Below are 13,885 nucleotides of genomic sequence, written 5' to 3' on the forward strand. Positions count from 1 at the left end.
CCTTCAGTGTTTTGGAACAGTTTGCTGATTAGTGCTTAAAAAATACTTATTACCATGTCTATGTAGCGTGACTTTTATGCATAACCTTTAATGTGTTCAAATGTCAAGTCTTTCATTTTTAGTGATTTTCTGAAAAATGCTATTTGTTATTGTGTCCATGCTGTCATACTTATGTGTAAAATTTCAGTCAAAATTCAAACATGAACTCTACCAATGATGGTCCCAAGCCCAACTGACAAGGCTGTGTGTGGGGCCAAACTCTTGCTACAGCCATGTTCCAATCAACAAAAGCAGTGAAGGCATTAAAACGCACATCTACAATGAATTGCAGACCATTTTGAGCAAGGTGACAGACAAGCTGAGCAGGCTGAGTTATGGAAACAGATAACACTGGATATGAAAGTGTGATGGGGAAACCTCAGGAACATGAACGAAAACTGTTTGGTGGCATCTGCACCCTGAACAGCTATGTGATTTACCACATAAGTGTTTTACCATATAAGGAGATCCATCTGGCATCACGGGTTTCTCCAGACCATGTGAGCAGATAGACTATTGTCGTGGAAATTTACTTTGCTTAATTTTGTGTAAGTTTACTTTGCTTTATTTTACTTTGCTTTATGTTTCTCTAGTCACAGCATAACAGTCTGCAGATAAGCGTGTGAGTCAGGGACACCAGCTGCTCACATACTGTTCTAACCATAGAGATAGAAGAAGCCTTCAGCGCTCAGGCTAACCAAAACATGAATTAGCAGATACTCTGTAGGCGTCATTTTCATTTTTTTCTTTTTCTTCTGATCTGTGTATAAGGGGAGGGGGACCAGACTGCGGGTCAGTTCTCTTACTCTGTTATATAGGGGACAGAATTCAATAAACTTTTACTTTTTACTACTCAATGCATAAAGCTGTCTGTGTTTCATGTGCTCTCATTTTACCACCACAACTATACAGGAAGGTCAGAAGATTATTGATGGATGTCCGAGTCAAGAGAAGTGCTGATATTGTATCTGACCTGTTACGACCCCTTCTAGGCTATAAGGCCATAACAAGGTAAAGGGATGATGGTAACAGATGGATAATGTAACTGCTAAAAAATGGAAACACAAAGAGTAATCTTTTTCAGTGTATTAGTTTATAATACAGTAATTATTTACAAATAAACAAACATGTGCAATTAGCTTCAGGAGTGACCTAGAGCAAAACAACAAATGAGACCTACAGTTATGAAAGAAAATACACACTAAATTATCCTAACAAAAAGAAACATACAGAGGACCACACTAACTACCTAACACATAAACAGATGCAAATCCCACACCCCACAAAAATGGCAGTGGACCTGTAGACCTGGTGAGGAAAGGAGCAGAGTTAAAGCCGGTAAGACATTGAGACCCAGTGGAACAACATCAAGCTGTCCCTCAATAGAGCATGTGAAGAAGTAAATAGAAAAAAAGAACGATCAGACAAGAGCACAGAAAGCAGCAGTGCAGAAAGTGTATACCATGGTGAATAGTGAAGTGAAAAGCATTAAGCAAGATGCTAAATGGCCCAATTCTGTCCCCAAACCTCTGTTTTGAAACCTCTCTAAGGTCTCTTTTTAAGGGCACACTTTCTTGATTCTGCTGTTAAATTGGATAAGTGGTCAGCCACAGAAAATGATTTAGAGGATAAGTTGCAGAACACAAAAAACAGCTAGACTATAATGATATAAGATAGCCCCAAACCCTGATTAATCAGCTCCATTTCACTGTTTAACATTATCATTACACCTGAGATAGAACTTTCTAGCTTATTATAGCACATTGATTCAGAACATGTCAGAACATGTGAAGCTGTGAAGTTTCATCAAAATCGAATGAAGTTTTCATGACTTTTGTGAATGATTTGACACCATTTTTGTGGATATATGAAAACTTTTACAAAAGTTATATATATAAATAAATAAATCACATGTGAAAAAATTGGCAAAATATGTAAGCCGTGAGAGTGAAGTGGGAGTTTACTGTTGACTGGGTTCAATGTTTGTTGCACCCCCTTGTTAACACACACCTGCACCTTGTTCTTTGTTTCATCTATGTTTGTATTTAAACTCCTGTGTGTTGTACCATGGCATCGGTCATTGTTCAAGTTCATGTTCATGTTAGTTGTTGGCATGTAACATAAGTTCTTGTACCTGTTGTCATTACCGTTCGTATCATAAAAAAAAATAAAATAAAATGCCCGTCTACATCTAGAGAGGTCTGTGCATCCTTCTCCTTGCCCTGCAACACTCGGGCCATCCCAGAATAACCGACCACCACAGGACGGTGACTGTCTCAACCACCACAGGACTGCTCATGGGGAGCACTCAAGGTCGAGCTATTAGAACAGCAAAGAGCAGGCACTCACAGATAGGAAATATGCTGCTCTATCCATGGCTACTCCTGAGGGCTCCCTATTGGTGACATTCCAAGCAGCATCTTGGATTCCTGGATGTTGGGTAGAGGACCTCAACCAGAGCTTATAGCCACACCGGAGGACACTGTAATCTCAAACACAAAATACAGAGGAGCTAGCCTTCCTCTAGACAAATGATTATACGTTGCTTGACTTGACGTAGTAGGACCACTAATGTGCAGCTCTTTCACCTGGGAGCTGTGAGTTGAAATATAGCAGGGAGTGAATGTGGAACAGGTGAAAGCAATCAGTAGTCAAGACCCTGCCAGCTTCAGAGGATGTAGCCTGTGCAAGGAGGCGATATGGTCGGGGTCCAAGATCTGGGAAGCCGGTATCCAGCACCGCTCCTCTGGCCCATGCCCCTCCCAGTCCACAAGGTAGTGCATCCGTGCTCCTCACCACCTAGAGTCTAGCAAGGTCTTTACCTTATATTCCAAACCCCCCTCCACCCGCACTGGAGGAGGCGGGGCACCCGAAGGACTGAACTCCTCTGAAAGAGGACCCTCCACCACCGCCTTCAGTGCCAACACATGGAAATCCTGAGAAGCCCAGCTGGGAGGCCCACGTGGTAGATAACCTCGTTAATATGCCACGTGACAGTGTATGGACCCTTGTACCTCGCGGCCTCGTACCTGCTCACTGCGCCGACACCACTCTTCCACTGCTGGCTGATCCGACGTGGGCAGATTCCATCGATAGAGGACACACTCAAAATTCCACGGATTCCACGGATAAACCTAGGACACACTCAAAAGGTTTTAAACCCTTTGCTTCATGACATAGGAAATTCTGGACATACTCTGCCCAGGGGAGGTAAGTACTCCAGGTCTCGGGCTGGTCTTGACAAAGACCTCAGAAATTTACCCAGTTCTTTGTTCGCCCGTTCTACCTGCCTATTGGCTTGAGGGTGGTAGCCAGATGTTAGGCTGACTGATATTCAGTTTCCCCAGCAATTCCTTCCACACCTTTGACATGAATTGCGGTCCCCTGTCTGATGCAATGTCTTCTGGCTGTCTAAACACTCGGAAGACCTGGTGGAAGAGCAGTTCCGCCATTTCCCAGGCAGTGGGTAGGTCTTTCAGCGACAGGAATCTCACCATTTTTGAGAACCGGTCCACAATCACCAAAACTACCGTGTTGCCTTCTGAAACAGGTAGGTCAGTAACAAAGTCTATAGCGAGGTGGGACCAGGGCAGAGGAGAAGTGGGTAGTGGCAGTAGCTTCCCTACAGGCGGTGTGCGAGGTGTCTTACTGCGGGCACATACCGTGCAAGATGCCACATACCTGATGACTTCCCGGTTCATGGCAGGCCAGCAGTAGCAAATGCTTAGGAGCTGTGTGGTACGAGTTGCCCCTGGGTGACCTGTCCCCACAGAGGTGTGTGCCCAAGCGATCAGGGCTTGCTGTTGATGGAGAGGCACAAAGAGACGGTCAGGTGGGCAGTGCAGGTGTGGGTTTGCTGCAGCTATCTTAATGTGGCCAGGAAACAGCTGCATGACAGAACCGGCTCTAGACTGGTGGATTGGACTTCTGCATGGTGTTGATGCGAGAGGGCATCCGCCCTCACATTTTTCGCACCTGCTCAGTAGGTCACACGGAATGCAAACCTCGTGAAGAAGAGCGACCACCGGGCTTGCCTTGAATTGAGCCTTTTGGCGGTCTGAAGGTATACCAGGTTTTTATGGTCTGTAATGACCAAAAAGGGGTGCTTTGCTCCATCCAGCCAGTGCCTCCGCTCCTCGAACGCCAATTTCATGGTGAGGAGTTCGCAATCTCCCACGCCATAGTTCCTCTCTGCAGGGCTTAGCTTCTTAGAGATGTACGCAATGGGCTTCAATTGCCCTGCTGCTCCCTTGTGTTGGGACAGCACCGCACCCACTCCCACATTTGATGCATCTAACTCTACCACAAATGGCTCACTTGGGTCTGGAGCAGTGGAGAAGGCAGCTTTCAGCTCTGCAAAGGATCTTTCTGTCTCTGGGTTCCATCTGATCCTCTTGGAGTGCCCACGCAACAGGTCTGTGAGTGGTTTAGCTAGCGTGCTAAAGGAATCAATGAATCGGCGGTAGAAGTTAGCGAACCCTAGGAAACGTTGTAACTCCCTACGATTCTGGGGTCTAGGCCAGCTCGTTACTACCTCCACCTTGCCTGGTTGCATGCGTACACTGCCCTCGCAGATGACATAACCTAGGAAACTCACCTCTCTGCAGTGGAACTCACACTTTTCCAGTTTGTAGTAGAGGTGGTTCTACAGGAAGGTGCCAAGGACAGCCCTTACGTCATGCACATGTTGGTCCCAGGAGGGGGAGTAGATCAGGATATCATCGATATAAGCGACAACAGATCTCCCCAAAAACACCCGTAGGACCTCATTGATGTAGGCCTGGAAGACAGAGGTGGGTTTCCTGATGCTTGTGGCTGTTGAATCAGCTGGGGGGCTCTCGGCGGGGCGGCATCGAGGTCAGGATCAGCTAAGGAAACACACTGAGACACTTCATTATTTCCTTTTCTATGCCCTACCTGCTGCTTTTTCTGTCTTTTTTCAGCCTCGTCTAACCACATTTTTGCCTTTTCCAGCATATCTTCACTGTTCTTGTCAAAATATCTCCGTGCTTTCTTATAAGCCTCCCTTGGTTTAACCTTTACTCTTTCAACCAATTTAAGTAAATATGCAACACTCAAGGTCCCCGATACATCAAACCCATAGTATTTAATCCAGAACGGGACATGTTTATTTACATGTTCCCCATAATCTTTACTCATTTGAAAGAACAGGCTACTAGAAAACTTGTCTTTGCTAAATTCATATTCCTTACTTTGCCCTTTACCCTTTTTTTTTTTTTTTTTTTGTAGGTAAGGGTGTAGGTAATCACAAATGTGATTGTAATATGACCAAATAATATGAATAATATGGGTACGGGTGACTCTCTCCCCCTTTTTTTTTTTTTTTTTTTTTTTTTTTTCCTGTTAATCACGTCTCTAACATTGCTTTAATTTAGTTCCGCTCCAGTAATTCGTGCTGGTTTACAGAGCTTCCCCCTTTCTCTATGGGGCGTCCTGTCCGGCCCGGGCCTATTTTCCCTTACACTTGTACGTCTACATAGTGTGCCTAACTCTTTTAGGCTATTGGAGTCCCAGATTCCTTCGGTCAGCCCTAGTATTCCTCTACTATGCTGTACACACAGGCACACCCCCAGGCAAACTCTGGCGGATTTCTATATTTGTACTTTTAAAGATTGGTTTACTATTTCCACCACTTACTTTCAGTTCGTTAGATCAGGCGGAGCACACCACCGGAGTCAAGCGGGACGTCACTCCCTGGTTAGGTACTTTCCCGTATTCTTGTGGTTTCCCTCTTTCTCCAGCTCAGCCGAGAAATTCTCTCTGAGGAGCGTCCTCGAAGTTCAGTCATCGCTGCTCCGCGTGGTGCCGCTCACTGATCCTGCCGACAACGCCAATTTCTGTGGTGGAAATTTGAATAAACAGCAAGTCAGACATGATTAAAAGAGTAATTTAATAAAGAAAATAGAACATACAAAACACAGCTGTGTGAGAACTAATGCTCTGAAGCAAAAGCTCTAAAGGGGTAGACTGGCTCTGCTCCTTATACCTAAACTTCACCCCCAAAGAGGGGTGCTCTGTATCCCTGCTCCTTATCGCGATGAGCATTCCTGCAGTACCAGAGCACTCGCCAGGACAGACACAGTTTACAAGATAAAATAAGCCTAATCCCTCTTTACAACACTTGCAGGTCACGACACATGCAGGTCATAAGGCAACATTCCCACAGTCGTTTTGTTCACACAATATACAGAGACAGAGTGTGCAGACTAAACTATTCATATAGGATTATATAATGAAAGGATTAACATGATTATATATGAATCTTTACATACGAATCACACGATAATACATGATCAAATTATATTTTCCATCACAGCAGTGACCTGATATCATTGCTTAAAATATACTTGCCACAATAACCAAATTAATAAATAAATGTGAAGATTATTGATTAATCAATATCAAATATTTTAACATTATAAGGCAAAGGGCACATGAAATAAAAGACTTGGCTCAGGTATCTGAAATTCCCAAGCAGGTTATTAGAAACAAGAATGATATAAAGGAAAGCAGACAAAAAAAGATGAAAAATTAAGACAAAAAAAAACAGAAGCTGCACATCTAGCTTGAACTAACACACAATACCCAAGAAGCTACTATCATTAAGTAAATTAAAATGGCGAAAAATGCCTTAGAAGTTCACAGCAGGGAGTTAATGTTGTATACCTATGCAAGAAAGGGGGAGGCAGGTCTAACTCTATAGCTCGAACAATGGTGGAATTAACAGAAACTAACGAATACCGTCGAGTTGACCAGAATGATACGAAAACTGTTGAGTTGAGCAGAGTAATTATAGTAACAATGGCTATAGACTTTGAAACTCAAGTATTGTCTATAGATTGAAGAACAGGCCTAATTTGCAGAGGCAGTGCTTCTCATTCCGGCTCAGGAAGTTGTCCTCAAGGAGTTTATTCAGTGCAATCCATGGTTCAGAACAACCGTGCATAATTCCAAGGACTTTCCTGGTGCCATTGACAACCCAAATGAGTACTGAACCATATATAGATATTCAAATATAATACAATGAGCTGGCCCTTTAACAGGGCTTCTCAGAATCCAAGGAGAGCCTCCTGTCAGTCACTTTATAATAAACTTATAATAATAATAAACTTTATTTATATAGTACTTTCTTAAACACAGTTTCAAAGTGCTTTACATAGAAGTCACAATGAAAAGAAATAAAATTAATTAATAAAGAATTTAATTAAATGAAAAATTAAGGGAATTAATAGAATGAATAATATAAAATAAAATAAATAAAGATTTATAATTAAAAGAAGAAGAAAATAGATTAAATAATTTAAAGAGTTAAAAAGAATACAGTATGATATTAAAAGAGACATTGGAGAGTGAGTACTGTTTAAAATGGAAAATTAATTTGACAGTAGAAGCCAAGTAGAATAAATTTCCACCCATCAAGAAGCTAACGTATAACCCAGAGCCTATTGCATAGTCTTTTCTAGATCCCTGAGAGGATCCAGTCTTCGCTCAATCACCGAGAGGATATCAATCTGTGCATCATTACAAATAACTTTTGCAAAAACAGTCATCTCTCAATCCTTGAGAGGATATCAGACTTGAACCTGAAACAGTCCTAACAACACAATCTTCTCTCAATCCCTGATAGGATACTAGTCTTCTCTCAATCCATGAGAGGATAACAGTGTTCTCACAGTCACAAACAGCTACAAACAGCTATAGCAACCCAGTCATATCTCAGTCCCTGAGAGGCTATCCGTCTTAACTTAGCCCAGAGCATCTTAATTAAAGGCTTTCAAAATCGAAAAGTTTTAACTTTCCTCATGAAAGTGTTTAAATGGCAAAGGGCCCACAGGTCATCTGGGAGACAATCAGCATGTTTTTGTCAGCTGATGTAAGCATCCTTGGTGGTGCATGCCTCATGATCATACTGCTAAGATATAGCGACACAAGACCATGAATATATTTTAAAGTTAATTCTATATGACACAATAAATTATGTATGTGAAACTCTTTAAGGATAGGTATAATGTGATCTCTCATCTTAGTTCGTGCTAGTACTGTGTCCATTGCATTGTGAACCTTCTGTAGGCTTGAGATGGAATTCTTAGGGAGACCTGTGTGCAGTAATCCAGAAGTGAAGCTGCAAATACATGGAGTAGTTTTTCAGTATTAGTACATATGAGCATATTCCTGACCTTAGCTCTGTTATGAAGATGCTGTTCTAGAACTAGTGCTGACATAGTACTCACAACTGGTTAGATATGACTGAAACAGTTTAGTACAGTACCAGTTTGGCCAAACCCGTCTCTCAGGTGGTTTAACAGGATATAATGTTCTACTGTGTCAAATGCAGCACTGCTGCATTTCTAATCTTTCTTAGAAATGGGATGTTAGATATAGGCCTCTAATTATTGATGTTAGCAGGGTCTAGATTGTTTTTCTTTAGAAGAGGCCTGATAACTGCTGTTTTTACACTTTGCAGGTAAATTTCCCATTTCTGGTTTGTATATTGAGTTTAGTTTGGAGAGCTTTAAAAATTTATAGGAGGACAGTGAATCTAGATCCTCTAGGTTGAGTTTTTCCATGGAGAAATAGAAATACTGTGCCTATATTTGGTTTTTAGAGGTGTTTATACTATTTATAAAATTATTTAGTCTTAATGTAAAGCTGTTTACCAGGCTGTCAAGTTATGGCCTTTTAAGAGGTAGCAAACTAAAAAGGTTAAAGAACCGTGTCACAAAGTTGTCTGTATAGTAGCACTTTGTGCCAGTTTTTTTTTTTGGGGGGGGGGGGGGGGGGGGGAATTTAAGACTCGCCAGGACAGAATGTAAAGAAAACACAGTAATGGTCTGAGGGGCCTACATCAAGTATGCTTGACACCTTGGACTCTACCACCAGGGATATGTCCATGTGTAAATTATGGCCATGTAATTATATGTAGAACCAATTCCATTTTGCCTGAGGTCAAAAAAAATGTAATAATGGTGAATTCATAAGTAGTAGGATCTGTGGGCATATCAGAATATTAAAAATCACCAGTAAATAAAATGTGTTCAAAGTCTGTATAGTGTTGTTGAGATCCAAAGGGATGGGGGTGTACTCCATGCTACATAAAAAGTTCACAATGCTCTGAAAAGCATATGGGACTTGCTGCAAAATATCATGGACAGCTGCACAAGGGAAGCAGAGTGTTTTATGGAGTCTGCTGCTTAGGTCTCAAATAAGAGAATCCCTGAATACTAGAGTAAAATTAATTCTCACAAGTTTACAAGTACCTCTTTTCTGGCACCAGCTTTGGTTTTACTCCAACTTACCACCTTAACTGACTATTCCTGAGCATCATTTTTTATAACCCCTTGTGGTTAGGGGTAGCAAAAGATTATTCCTAGGTTTGCTCATGCATCCTTGACTCGTCTGGCTTTGTTGGGGTTATCAAAAAGCTGGGAATAAGCCAACTAGGTAGTGATATTTGGTTATGAGATGTCTTAGACTACAGATGGGATTAGTTACCCCAATTCACCTGAGCCCTTTGGTCCAAATAGTTAGAGCACACCTTTGAATAGGCTGTATAAAGCACAATTATATAAGAAAGCAGTTACATTCATCAAGAAACACTAGTGACCGAGTGAGATACTACTACCTTGGACTTGAGAGCGGGCTGAATTCAAAGTAAGGGAAGCCATAGTGAAAGCGATAAACAAGACAATGTAAATAAAATGACGAGTTTAATGAAGGAAACACCAGGGGAATACAATATTGAACAAACCCAGGATCAAACAAAAGGATAACTAACCAGGGTAAGGAAGAGCATAAGAAAAGGGACTAAACATTAAGGGAAGACACACGAGAAACAACAAAAGCATAAAACTAACACAAAGACTGGCAATAATGGATAGTGAAGGCAAATTAAACTAACGCACCGAGAAAACATGGTGTACAGGTAAGCCGACTAAAGTAGACAAACATAACTGGGATGGCAAGAGATGGAGAGGGCAGTAAGAAAGCACATAGGATCTAAACGGGAAGGTTAACTAAACAGGAGAACGGCAAGGGTAAACAGAGAGGAACTAAACTGGCAACGGAGAGACCAAGTACAACGTAAACATAAATGAGCTAGGACAAACGGGATCTCACCAGAAACACAAAGTGCGATAACAAATGAGAAATAACCCGAAACAATGAGACCAAAAGTGACCGACAAACAAGAAGCAAAAAAGAAAGGGTTTAAGTGGATACACTAATCAAGGCTAAACGATAATCAGCTGGAATGAAAGGGGAGGAGACAGGGAACCATGGAGACGGATGAAAACCTGGAAGTGACTCGGGTGCCACGACAACGGGGAACACTCAGGTCTGCAGACGTGATGCCAACCAAAGCACATGAAGGCAAACAGGGGAAGCAGGCTATAACAGACTAGGAAAGAACACATAAAAGTAAGGAAAAACAAATGGTTAACATAGGCTAACAAACACAGACTTCAAAAGACAGACAGGCTTTCAAACATCCATAAATGCATTCAAACAATGAACAGCAAAAACACAGGAAATCAGACAGGGTTTAAATACTTGAACTTAACAAGGCTAGAAATGAGGAACAGGTGTGGAAAACCAAATGTCGCAGCGGAACAACCGCCTCCCAGAGTTTCGCTATCTTGCTGCATCCTTGTTGGACTGTAGTCCAGGGTCATGGAGCCAACACAGAGTACGGGAATACGTGATAAACAAAAACACACCAAGGCAAACAAGGAATCTAGGAAGAAATCAGAGGCTAAGAAACAAAGGCTTCAAAACACAGATGGGCTTTCAAAAACTTTCAGACATACAACCAAACAATTCTTTCAACCACACATTCGATATATTCCCCACAAACGCAATGAACAGTAAAAAAAAAAAAAAAAAAACAGGGACTCAGACAGGGTTTAAATACATGAAATGAACAAGGTAGAATCGAGGGACAGGTGTGAGCAATCAAACGAAGGGGTGGAGAAAACAAAAGTACGGAATGGAACTAAAATACACAAGACAGGGAATACTTGGAACATGGAAGCTTGGAGGGTGACAACATCTGTCATGGTTCAGCCAGCTTATGCCACCAGGTTATTTACAAACTAACAACCCCCAGTCATTCTCTGAACAAACTAACAAAAACAGCAGGATAAAGTACATTCATAAATGTGCCATTTCTTTAGAACAAAGACTGGTCATCTGATTGTTAAATAGCTTTACACATTATATATTTACACATTTCCCTTTGATTAGCATGCTTTAGTGTCTCTGTGTAGGTATGCTATAACAGTTTGCTATTTTGATGCTGATGAACAGGCCCGTGCTAAAGATAAATACCTAACAGGTAACTCAATGTCATGTCCTTATCTGATTTCTTTGATATAGTAGAGTGTCATGTTAATGCCATGTTTGTGCCTGATCTGCTTGTGTGTCTAGGTTCTGGAGATCAGCGAATGAAGGTGAAACTTCAACAAACTGTCAAGCTAATCAAATGTTCTTGTTCCACAAAAATGCTCTGAGATTTAAAACTGCCAATCAAAATTTTACATTAATAACAGCATGAGTATGAACAGATATGAAAGTCATGTCAGGGAAAAATGTTTTTCTTGTTTCGGACATGGGTAAATCAGGTAGCTTCAGAATATGATATTTTACTGTGAGTACTTATTTCCCCATAGTTTCTGTACAAGTAAGATGGTTGGTATGCAAAAAATATAATGTCGGGGAGTTGAAGAGCGAACACACGTGTGAAGTGATAACGCCTTGGATGTGAGAAGGAACTGAACTGACTAGGGAAGCCATAATGAATGGGTCAGATCGAATAGAATAAATAAATAATAAGCTTAATAACAGAAACGGACTAACAATACAGAATAGAACAAAGACCAAACAGACTAACAGAAGAATAACAGGCTAACAAGGTGAGGGTGAGAACTAGGCAACAAAGGAAATAAACACTAAGGAAAGACTAACAGAGAATAACGATGAAGTATGAAACTAGGACAAGCAGGGAATACACAGGACCGGGCTACATAAGATAAACAATAACCAAGACAAAAGACAGGTAATTAGAACTCAAAGGAAAACCAGACAACACTAGCATATGTAAAAAAAAAAGGAAGACAAACAATTTTTAAGGCTAAAACATACTAGAAACAATTCTGCATGTGAGTTCTGCAATGTGGTATTCTCTGTCAGTTTTGTTATTGTTCTTTTCTCATGTATTGTATGAAAATAACTACAGTATTGAATAATTCCATATTAAATACACTACCCATAATTAAGGGTTAAACAGATGTGATCTGAATTTGAAAGGATTTGTGGTGTGAACATCAAATGCTCTGAGAACTCAATACTGAGAACAGTGCTAAAGAGAAGTAAGAAAAGAACTCTATATCCTCTTTAGTTTTTTTGGTAACTGACTTAAAGCTGGTTTTAAAACTATTCAGAGCAGTTTTTCTTGTGATTTTATCTCAGTATAGTAATGAGATCAGGTTCAGTTCATCAACCTGCCTCCATTTGTATTTCTCATCACTGTTCTTGAAGGATGTTTGAGTGACTAAGAAGTGTCTTTACAGACCACTATATGCTTATTGGTTTGTTAAGGCAATGAATTAATCTGTTTAACATTATTGTTTGTATCAACCAACTACAGATACTGCACAGAGTAATACAGTTAATAGCAGTGAAGTCTGTTTTTATTACTCTCTTTAATCTTTATGCCTTAAAATGTATATAGTCTAGAGGATTTTCTGCAGTTTATATATAGCAAAGGAATGTTTATATATATATCTATAAATATATATATATATATCTATAAATATATATATATATATATATATATATATATATATATATATATATACATATATACATATATATATATACATATATACATATATATATACATATATACATATATATATATACATATATACATATATATATATATATATATATATATATATATATATATATATATATATATATATATATATATATATAACTCATTGTGTTAGTATGGAGGATCATTGTGTTAGTTTGTGTTATCATTGTGTTAGCATGGAGGACAACAGTGTCAACATTGTGTGGATGACTGAAGCCAACTGATGTAGAGTAAGTAATAAATATCTTTCCAATATTGGTATGAAATTGATTGCTTGATGTCTCTGTTTAGAAAAAAAGTGAGAAGAATAATATTACTCTGTAACACTAATAGGTTAATAACACATTTTATCAATTTCTTTGATTTTGATTTTATTATTAATGCAGTGATGGGTAAGAACAAAAGTAAGAAACAGAAAGCTGGAACAGCTGCACCATCCGGGTGTTAGCCTCGAAAATGGAAGTTGTAGTTATGTACAGACATGGAGAATAAATATGGGCCAAATGTAATGGCTCAAATAACATTATGGAGTAAATGCGGGTTTCCGCCGGGCGGTTGTATGGGGATAAATAAACTATGACATATACAATATAATTTGAGGGAAGTAGAAAAGAAAAGATGGATTACAGTCAATTGGGGAGCATGGGAGAGTTGGATGGGGGAGGCAGAAGCGAGAGAAAGGAAAAAGAGGGAGGGGGATATTATCAGCATGTTTCAGATGCTTCAGTCTGTGCAGGTTTCCAAGATTGACCCCGATACAAACTCTTGCCCACTTATGTCTCCCACTCCACCGGTAGCAGCTGCCCCTGCAGTACCTGCCCCATCAGTTCAACCACCAGCCGAAGAGGAACGAGGGGCTGTGACAGGAGTTGCAGCACCGGGACTGAGTGAAGAGCCAGGGCAACTTAGGCCGAGGCCAAAGCAAAACACTCCAGCGACGGTGGTGCAAGC

This window comes from Electrophorus electricus, chromosome 12 (genome assembly GCF_041902795.1).
Source record: "Electrophorus electricus isolate QZ-2024a chromosome 12, ASM4190279v1, whole genome shotgun sequence".
NCBI classification, from domain to species: Eukaryota; Metazoa; Chordata; class Actinopteri; order Gymnotiformes; family Gymnotidae; genus Electrophorus; species Electrophorus electricus.